The sequence below is a fragment of the Maniola hyperantus genome, chromosome 22, assembly GCF_902806685.2.
Source record: "Maniola hyperantus chromosome 22, iAphHyp1.2, whole genome shotgun sequence".
NCBI classification, from domain to species: domain Eukaryota; kingdom Metazoa; phylum Arthropoda; class Insecta; order Lepidoptera; family Nymphalidae; genus Maniola; species Maniola hyperantus.
Window position 1 is genome coordinate 3590994 of NC_048557.2, and position 9783 is coordinate 3600776.

At 35.9% G+C, this 9783-nt stretch overlaps 1 long non-coding RNA gene across 1 annotated transcript; it reads right to left on the minus strand.

The window, feature by feature from the left end:
* Nucleotides 1-5124: 5124 nt before the first annotated feature.
* On the minus strand, nucleotides 5125-7535 carry LOC138403938 (uncharacterized). The gene is made up of 2 exons (XR_011238053.1): nucleotides 7184-7535; nucleotides 5125-5349 (listed from the first exon to the last, which is right to left on the minus strand). It is a non-coding gene; the product is annotated as an uncharacterized lncRNA (long non-coding RNA).
* Nucleotides 7536-9783: the final 2248 nt, after the last annotated feature.

Here is a 9783-nt window from a genome sequence, read left to right on the forward strand (position 1 = left end):
CCACGGGATCCTTGAAAATCTAAATCCACGTGGACGAAGTCGCTAGTATCTTATCCCTATTTTGGTATACAAATAGCTTGCATCCTGGAGACTGGCATAGTATAGGCTTATTTTATACCGGAAAATCAAAGAGTTCCCACGGCATGTTCTTTAAAATAACTAAAACTGAATATTTTAACGAAAATCTGGAAAACCACAGACAGGTATAAGTTCCTAAACATATCTATGAATTTAATTAGTTAATATTCAAATGAGAGCCAAACTACGTATGTATGGAGAAAGTGACGGAAAGTCCTCTATGAAATAAGACACACATTTTTGTCAGTAAAGGTTATTATTAAATTCGTATTCGAAGCTTTTACAACAAAAAGAATCAATCAATCTTCCTCTAATTTCTCTAATTTAATGCCTGAATAGGTACTAGTAGATCGTTCATCTAGTTTGCCTTTCAAAATATTTTCTATTTCATCGTTTAGTGTTTGCAGTTCGTTATCTTCCTTTTTGATTGGATTAATTGTTCTACTTGCTTCCTCTTCTTCGTTTTGATTTGTATTAATTTCTAAGGGATCGTTTTGTACCTCTTTGCTTTGACTTGTATCATCTTCTGAGAATTCAGTTTCTTCAGCTGCACTTTGTTCGGATTTGATTTCTATACATTCATTTTCTTCTTCTATGCTTTGATTCGATTTGATTTCTATATATTCGTTTTCTTCTTCTTTTTCTGATTCTGATTCTTCGCTTTGATTTGATATAATATCTTCTTCTGATCTAATTTGTAGCAACTCGTTATGTTCCTCCTTTAATTCTCCGATTTGATTTGGTTTAAATTGTATTACACCTTTTTTTATTTGTACTTCTCGGTAAACATCGTCTATTGCCGAAAGTAAAGTGTTAATTTCACTAGCGATATTGATTCTCTGGGTATCTATCGCTGCTTTAAGAAAGTTTTTTTTAAATTCCACATAAACCTCTTTAGGTGTCGGCACCCGACAATGACCTTGATTTTGCCTCAATGTACTAAAAAACTCTTTTAACACATCTGTATTTAGCCTTCGGGTATAAAAGTAATGAAATCCTTTGGTTTTAAGATATGCTGATAAAAATAAAACTGAATTTATTGTTGTTTTAAAATCCTTTAAGCATCCAACGAGCGGAGTCACATCTTTATTCGCTTTGTTGACTATACGTAAATAGCTTAACACTTGCAAAAAATCTTGTAGGTAATCAATTTGATAACGTTCACCTGAAAATCTCTTTTTGTACTTGCAGGAAGTTTCATAAGAATTTTTCGGGGAAGAATTCAAAATATCGAACAGATCATTCAATCGTCGGACAAAGACAGCTGTTCCTAAAGCTTCATTCGGCAACTTGCCTGGTCCTATATTGTGTTGAATCGCTATTGCTACAGATCTGCTGAATACTTCTGCAGCAAACCTGACTGTCGCTTTTTCAAAAACCTGAGGTTTGATATGTGCTAAAGTGAGCTTGTAAGCAATACGGCAACTTTTGGATCTTTCTAAATTAAAAAGATTTTGAATATCGTCCCAAGAAGCGCACAAGCCAGTTATATCCCTGTCTGGGAAAAAAATACGATTTTTCGTCAGTTCGTTCCTCAACAATTTTAGTGTCTCAGAGACATCAAATATGTAGTAAATTTTATAATCATGGGATATATGTCGCACGTTTCGATTTTTTGATACACAAAAGAATAAAGGTCCGCTGTCCGTTGTGATTGCGGCAATATCGAACCCTATATCGATTAATTGCATAATAATTTCATCTACCCATCCACCAACCTCAGCGTAGTTTATAAGTAATTTTTGAAAGCAAAAAGCTATAGGTTGTGTCCATTTGGAAAATAGACCTCGAGCCATCACGACAACAACGTGGTTCGCAACATCTTGTGTTTGCTTACCGTTAATTTCATGGAACCCAATATGTGACTTCGAATCTTCTCTTCGATGGGGATTAATGCTTATCTCAGATTTTAAGCGCATCGTACCTACGCTTATTACACAAACTTTCTCTGATTCAGTTAATCGCTTACACTTATACTCTAGGCATCTAAGCATACTATCCGAAAGTTTTGTGTCAATATCTATACTCGTCTCTCTTAAATTTTTCTCACCTGGTAACTTTAATGTTTTGTATAAAAATCTATATGCTAAAGGGCTAGCGAAATATAGATTCATTATAAACTTTTTATAATCATTATTATCAAATAATTCCCCTGGATTTAATTCACTTAGGTGATTGTGAATGCATTCAATTCTTTTTTGGGCAACAACAAATTCAGATTCTGGTTCTTGAGGAATGTTTTTTACAGTTTTGGTATGTTTCGATTCTAGTTCGTCCGAATTCAGTGACGTGTTACTTAATCTTCTTTTTCTAGAATCACTCTGTGGAGTTAATAAATAATGAATAGTTGTGGCATTTGATTCTAAGCCACTTGTGGAAGGTTGGGAGTTGGTTAGATCGCCTTCTGTCTCTGTCTGAGTAGACTTAGTAGGTTGAAGAAGAAAGTTCTCCGAGTTATTTGGCAGACGAAGGGTAGGGACCGCATTAGATTTAAGTTTTTTCGTCAACCGCAGGGAGAATTCAAAATGAACATCACAAATGCGGTAATTTTTATGAAGTACTTCAATATCTTTACCCTCCAAGTCTAGGCGGCCCGCTGCAGTTATCCATTGGCGACATCTGAAAACATAAGCTTGAGGTTTATATTGAGGTGATTTATCTAACTCTAATTAAGGTACGTACCTAAGTAATATAAATGGCTTTAATAGTGTATGTGGAGCGCGTGTTACCAATTTTGAAAACTGATTCATACAATTTAGAAAGTTTTCAAAAAAAACTGCGACTGCGGTGTGCACCGCATCTTTTTCAGACCGCACATTAATATGCATAAAATCCGCCATTTTTATTTTTTAACAATTTTATGTACCCAGTGACACTAGACGTCACTAGCGCCATCAAGACGAATTTAATGACGTATCATTTATGCAAATCCTTGGTGCAAATCAATTAAGTCTTTGAGTACCTACTACCTACGAGTGGACGTGGGAACGGACATACATAGGTAGGTAACATACAACGGATGGGTTAAACACATAACCCTCCTTTTGGGCTTCGCCGCAGTCGGGTAATATTGTATGTATACTTCCAGGATGCAAGTTTTCTGTAAGGCAGTTATTGTCAAGATTGGATCAGTGGTTAAGCAATGAAAAGGCAGCTGACAGACAAAATGAGTAAAAGATGGTACAGTACACGGTAAAAAGGGTACATCGACCTTTAGAAGGAGCTATCTCCTTCTAGCAGATTTGTAGAGCATTGTCTCTGTCGTTGGGACCGACAAAATGTCATATAGGTATGAGTGACAGAGACAACGCTCTACAACGCCGAAATGTCATTCTAAAGGCTGATGTACATTACTTTCTGCCGCGCACTGTAAAAAGTCCTAGCTGTGTGTTCTTATGCACACACTGGAACAAACCAACGTACATTGAAAAAATACTGTAAGAGTGACACGCACTCATCCGATCAGAATCCGTGAAAATACGGATATAAAAAAATATCTACGTCATAATATGTCATAAGCTACCATACAAATAGTTCTAACTTCAGAACGTATTTTCACGGACTCGGATCGGATGAGTGCGTAACCGCCGTAAGTGCTGATGGTTTTACAGAAACATGCGCACATCGACACGTCGATATTCCTATTCGTTATCTGTCTCGCTCGCACATTACCTGTTCGCTTTAAGTGAGCGTGACTTGAATCTCTAGCGTTATGCCGGCAACACACGATCAAGTATTTCCTCCAATTTGCATGCGACTTCAGCGTGGCGATTCGATAATTGAATTGCTGAGTCTAACCATAGTACTATTACATTATTCTGTGGTGTTATTTTAGATTATATTAACTAGATTATTATTAGATATTACAATAGTACATTTTTCAAACATACACATATTTAGTTAGAATTACATTAAAAAAATATTTATTAAAAATTGAATAGAAACCCCACCCCATCCACCGTCTTAACCTCTAACTAAGCTAAGCACAACGTTTTTCTTATTTAGGTATAAAACGTTTGTTAAGAAAAGCGTAAAATGAAAGAGGAAAACCTAAATCCACGCAAAGTCGCGGACATCATCTAGTATAGGTATCACTATACCTAATCAAATAATTATTTTCTGTTGTTCAAGTCTCATGAAAATAAGACAAAAATTAATTGATCGTGTGGGGCGGGCATTACAACGAACATATATCAATTCAGAAGTGATGATAAAGCACAACGCATTTTTATCTTTAGTCAACAAAAACAAAGGTAGGTACCTAAGTCATAAAGTACCTACGTACCTAATCAACGTATGGCGAGTATTATAGTTATTAGTTAAATACGGTAAACGGAATAAAAAAATTATAATAACAATCGTCACATAAAAGTTAGTCGTCCTACTTTAGGTGCAATTTTATCGTAGGTATTATTACTATCTGCAACTCAGTCGAGATGAACGTATTCCATTCCACTACTGCGTTGGATGGACGGATTCAACCGAGTTGTGTACATCACGTGACACCTCAAAAAATGTATTTATTTAAATGTAACTACTTACAACGTTTCATTTTTAGGGAATCTGAAGAAGGCACGTTTCAAACACTCTTGATTGTCACTTTGTTTCTCTCGTTCTGAGTTAAAGCAGCCCGATACGGCGCAACAAACACCCATGTTTGTTTTTTACGCTCTGGCGTGATGACGCCGCGCGGCCCTTACGTAATGGTGGCTATTGGGTGACTGAGATCCAGTGTTGCCAATTGCCATTTGTCAACAGTGTTTCCATTTACGATTTCGGTTTTACCGTAGCTTCTGTAGGAATTCGCCTAATTTAATTTTTTTTAATAATTCTCAATCACACCCGAAAAATTTATCTATCTATTAGGTTAGGTTACCTACTTTAAAAAAATTCACGACCTAATAAATATTTCGCAATTTCCGAAAAAAAATCAGTCTTTCTAGCCTTTTTGAGCCCAGGCCTAGTTATTTAGTACTTAGGTAGGTATCTACACCTACGTAGGTAGGTACCTACTGTAAAAATTATTTAAAATAAAAAAAACTTAACACAACTCTAAACTAATTTATTAGATATCGTAACATAATTGGGAAAATATTGAACTTAATTATAAAAAGGCATGTTTATTGAAATCTTCTTTCTTCTATCGTGTTCTCTCTACTTCTGTCTACTTCTTGGTGGCAGACGCGTCGGTGGTGGTTCGCTTGCAAGTGCACTGGCATGAAGCGTCACACTTGCAAGACTGACAGCACTGGGTTGGTGTGCATTTGCAATCTGAGGAACAAATACTTACTTATTAAACTTTTTTAAATTCTAAAACTAGCTGATGCCCGCGACTTCGTACGCGTTTATTTAGGTTTTTAAAAATCCCGTGGGAACTTTAAAAAGGTGTTTTTTACCGGATAAAAAGTAGTTCATGTCCCTTTCCAGATCTCAAACTATACCCATGCAAAAAATCACGTAGATCCGTTGCTCTGTTGCGACGTGATTGAAGGACAAACCAACAAACAAACACACTTTCACATTTATAACAGGGGTAGTAACTAGTGTCTAGCAGCTAGTATACGCTCGCGACTTCGTCCGCGACTACACTTAAAAAAATCGTTTAAAAAACACTATCGCTGAAAAATGACTATCCGTTCCGCGAGTTTTGAACGGAACACTCGGCCGCTGAATTTAATTTATACTTACCTATCTATCCTTCTATATCATATAGGTACCTACAATGTATCGTAGGTTTGCATTTCTAAACAGATTAGATAGGTACAGTGGCTTGTTATCAAAACAAGATTTACCTACTTTATATACCATTGTTGCTTATTGCAAAACCATCACGTTTGCCCGAGTTTATAAACTAAATAGTTAACTAATACGTAGTTTATAAACTACCTACATAGTTAACTAACTATAAAATAAATAGTTCAGAAGTCACTAAAAATGAAATAAATTCTCCATAATTTAATAAATTATTATATCTTACTAGATGACGCCCGCGAATTCGTTCACGTGGATTTGGGTTTTTAATAATCACGTAGGGACTCTTTAATTTTCCGGGATATAAGTTGGACGTAAGCTACCTTACCAAATTTCATGTAAATCAGTTAAACAGATGGGCCTATAAGAATCCCTAAATCCTATTTCGATGAAATTTAGTACAATGTTAGCATACATCCCGGGGACGGACATAGGCTACTTTTTATTCCGGAAAATCAAAGAGTTCCCACGGGATTTTTAAAAAACCTAATTCCACGCAGACGAGCATCAGCTTGTTTAGAATAAATTATTTGAATTTTGAATTATTTTAAGTTGGCAATTAGGTAAGGATGTATCAAATCAAATCAAAAATCATAAAGTATTTAATAACTACATACTAAACTAAAATATGTTACCTATTGTTAACATTTTAATTTAAAGTAGAATTTTAAAAACACTATGATCAGCAATTATAATAATAGCAAAAAGAATTTATTAGCAACAGGTGGTAACTGCATCAATACAGACACTAATTAAATATTTACAAAGTTGTTGATTCTTTAATGGTACCTATAGGTATATTAGCTTACTTTTTATTTTAGTTGAATAAATAATTATTAATTTGAAAATTAAAAACAAAAAATAAGAATCTTATGAACAAATTATAATTAAATTAATTGATTCTAATAAGAAAAGCAATTTACATTAAATTTATATTTTTAATTTTGATACAATTGATTTCATTACGCAATCTAATTATAAATATTAATTATGTAATTAAATAATCATCATCATCATCATCATGATCAACCCATCACCGGCTCGCTACAGAGCACGGATCTCCTCTCAGAGTGAGAACAGCTTGGCCATAGTCTACCACGCTGGCCATGTGCGGATTGGTAGACTTCACACACCTTTGAGAACATTATGGAGAACTCTCAGGCATGCAGGTTTCCTCACGATGTATTCCTTCACCGTTAAAGCAAGTGATATTTGATTACTTAAAACGCACATAACTCCGAAAAGTTAGAGGTGCGTGCCCGGAATCAAACCCCCGACCTCCGATTATAAGGTAGACGTCCTAACCACTAGGCTATCATAGCTTATTAAATAATAGTTTATAGGAAATACTCACTGTCACCGCAACCACCGCAAGGCATCTTGAAAGACGGAAAATAAAAGTGAAAATGCAATTCAAAATATCACTATCGTAGAGCTTACTCCACAATCGCAGGAACAATGGCTTGAGACATCATCGCAGCCGATCCTGTATGCTTATTTATAAGAACACTGGGCAACTGAGAATTGCATACATATTACACACATAATTCTTATTGTATTAGCATAAATACGATTTTCGTGCAGCACTGCAATTTAGAACAATTAGCACTGCAGCCCACCGTACCTACTTAAATACTTGTTCTCGATATCACTTGCGTTCGGAATTAACTGCATGAAATTTTCCTTCATTTCTAAGCCTATTCTAGAATTTCTTACAAGGCAATGAAGCAGTTACAGGCACAGGCATAGATTTAATCTTGGGCTAGAAAAAAAAATCGGCCAAGTGCGAGTCAGACTCGCGCAACGAGTATTTTTTTTCGTCATTTTGCTCGAAACTCAAAGCTACTTAAGTACCTACTATGTTGTATCACTTGTATGTACCTACTTAGTTTTAACATTATTTGGTGACTAAAAAAATCAATAACATTTTGAAAATTGGACATAAAAAGAACTATAGGTATAAATAAGGTTACCCCTTTCATTTTCGACCATAGTCCATAACTCTAAATGATGACGTGTCTTGCCAGTTGTTTCGAGTTGTTTTATTAACTTACTTGTCTGGAACGTGGTAATAAAAACCCGATGCTCCCACTGTGCCCTTTTTCTGGTTTCAAGGACTGTGGGACCGGATGGACAAGTTCATGTTGGGATGCATTTCGTCAGATATTAATCTGATGTGAATTATTCCAATACAAAGTCCCTGGACCTACCCAAAGAAATGGAGGTAAAAAAATGCTTTCCTAGGTTGAAGCCCATGCGGCCGACTGATGTCAAAGAGGAGCCACTTTTGCAAATTGTAGCCTCTTTTTGAGCACGTATTTTTTCTTCTAAGGGCCTATAGTATATTATATACATCGATGTTTCCAAGCCTTTCACGGCCCATCCGTTCAACCGATTTTGACGAAATTTGGCACAGAGATAGCTTGCATACCGGGAAAGGACATAGGCTACTTTTTATCCCGGAAAATTGAAGAATTCCCACGGGATTTTAATAAACCTAATTCCACGCGGACAAAGTCGCGGGCATCCTCTAGTAAAAATAATCATCCGATACCTTCTTAAAGCCTTCTATTCGGGCGGTCGGGGGTTCGATCCCGCGCACGCACCTCTAACTTTTCGGAGTTATGTGCGTTTTAAGCAAAGGAAACCTGCAGGCCTGTGTGTTATCCATAATGTTCTCAAAGATATGTAAATTCTGCCAAACGGCACTGGGCCAGCGTGGCAGACTAAGGCCTAAGCCCTTCTCATTCTGAGAGGAGACCCGTTTGCAGTAGTGGGCTACCCATGGGTTGATCTTTATGATATGATGGTGTCTGATGACCTTTGTAAAGAAGAGAAGAAGGGAGGGAGGAGATGGTGAGTTCTTCTGTCCAGTATCTAGGAACATAGTTTTTAACAATTTTCGTAAAATTAAACTTCGCTTTTTAATTATATTCTTTATCTTATACCTTATACGCCATTTTTTTTAAACCGGTAGATTAAAAACCCCCGTTCTTCTTTGTGGAAGTCAGTCAAAAACCATGTGGTACGATATTTTAAATTTATAATTACTGCACTTGCATAATAATTATATCAAATATAGATTAAACTGACATCCGTTGAAAAATAAATGATGGGAATAATACAAGTTTCCGTACGACTGCCTTATCCGCTCAATTACGTGTACAAAAACATTAGTCAACACCAAAAAATTTTATGTATCCATTGCTTGTTATTAGTAGAAATTTCATCTTAAAGGCCATAGAAATAGAGCAATGGATAGTTAATTTAACAGTGAGTTTCTAAACCGGTTTCGTGTACTGAATGCAATTATTGCTAAAATTAGTGCCGCGCGGTTGTTTTGCACTCCAAAGAAACCATTGTTCGACCGATTCGATATGTCTCGAGTGGTATACTTATCTTGTTAATAAAACTAATTGGACTGCAGATATGGGAAGGTTGATAAGGAGTAAACTTTCCGTAATAATTATTCCCTGATATTCTACTATAAAGATTTCATTTACCTATGCAACTCTGGTAACGAGCCGAAATTTTAATATTTGCTAGCGTTCTGGTTACACCCTGTATAAGTCAGTCAGTTAGTCAGGACTTTGAAATTTGTATATACAGATAGGTACATAACTACATACCTATAAATACCTGATAGGCACTTTATGATTAATCTGCTTATCCCTACTTGTTCAGAGTGGTGACTCGTTCTGAGAGGAGACCTGTGCTCTTTAGCGTGGCCAGATGAGATGATAACGATGATAAATTAAGTACCTAAGTATTATAATGTCTAGACATGCGGTTAACCACAAGTAACTCGATGGAAAGTGATTAAATAAACATTTTCTCCTATTCATAATATTTGCCTGAAACAAAACTCTGTCTTTTTTCCCCGGCACTTTTGGTTAACTTTTGGTGCATTTATTACTTGTGTTTTGGTCATCAAGCGACACCTTCTAAAATACT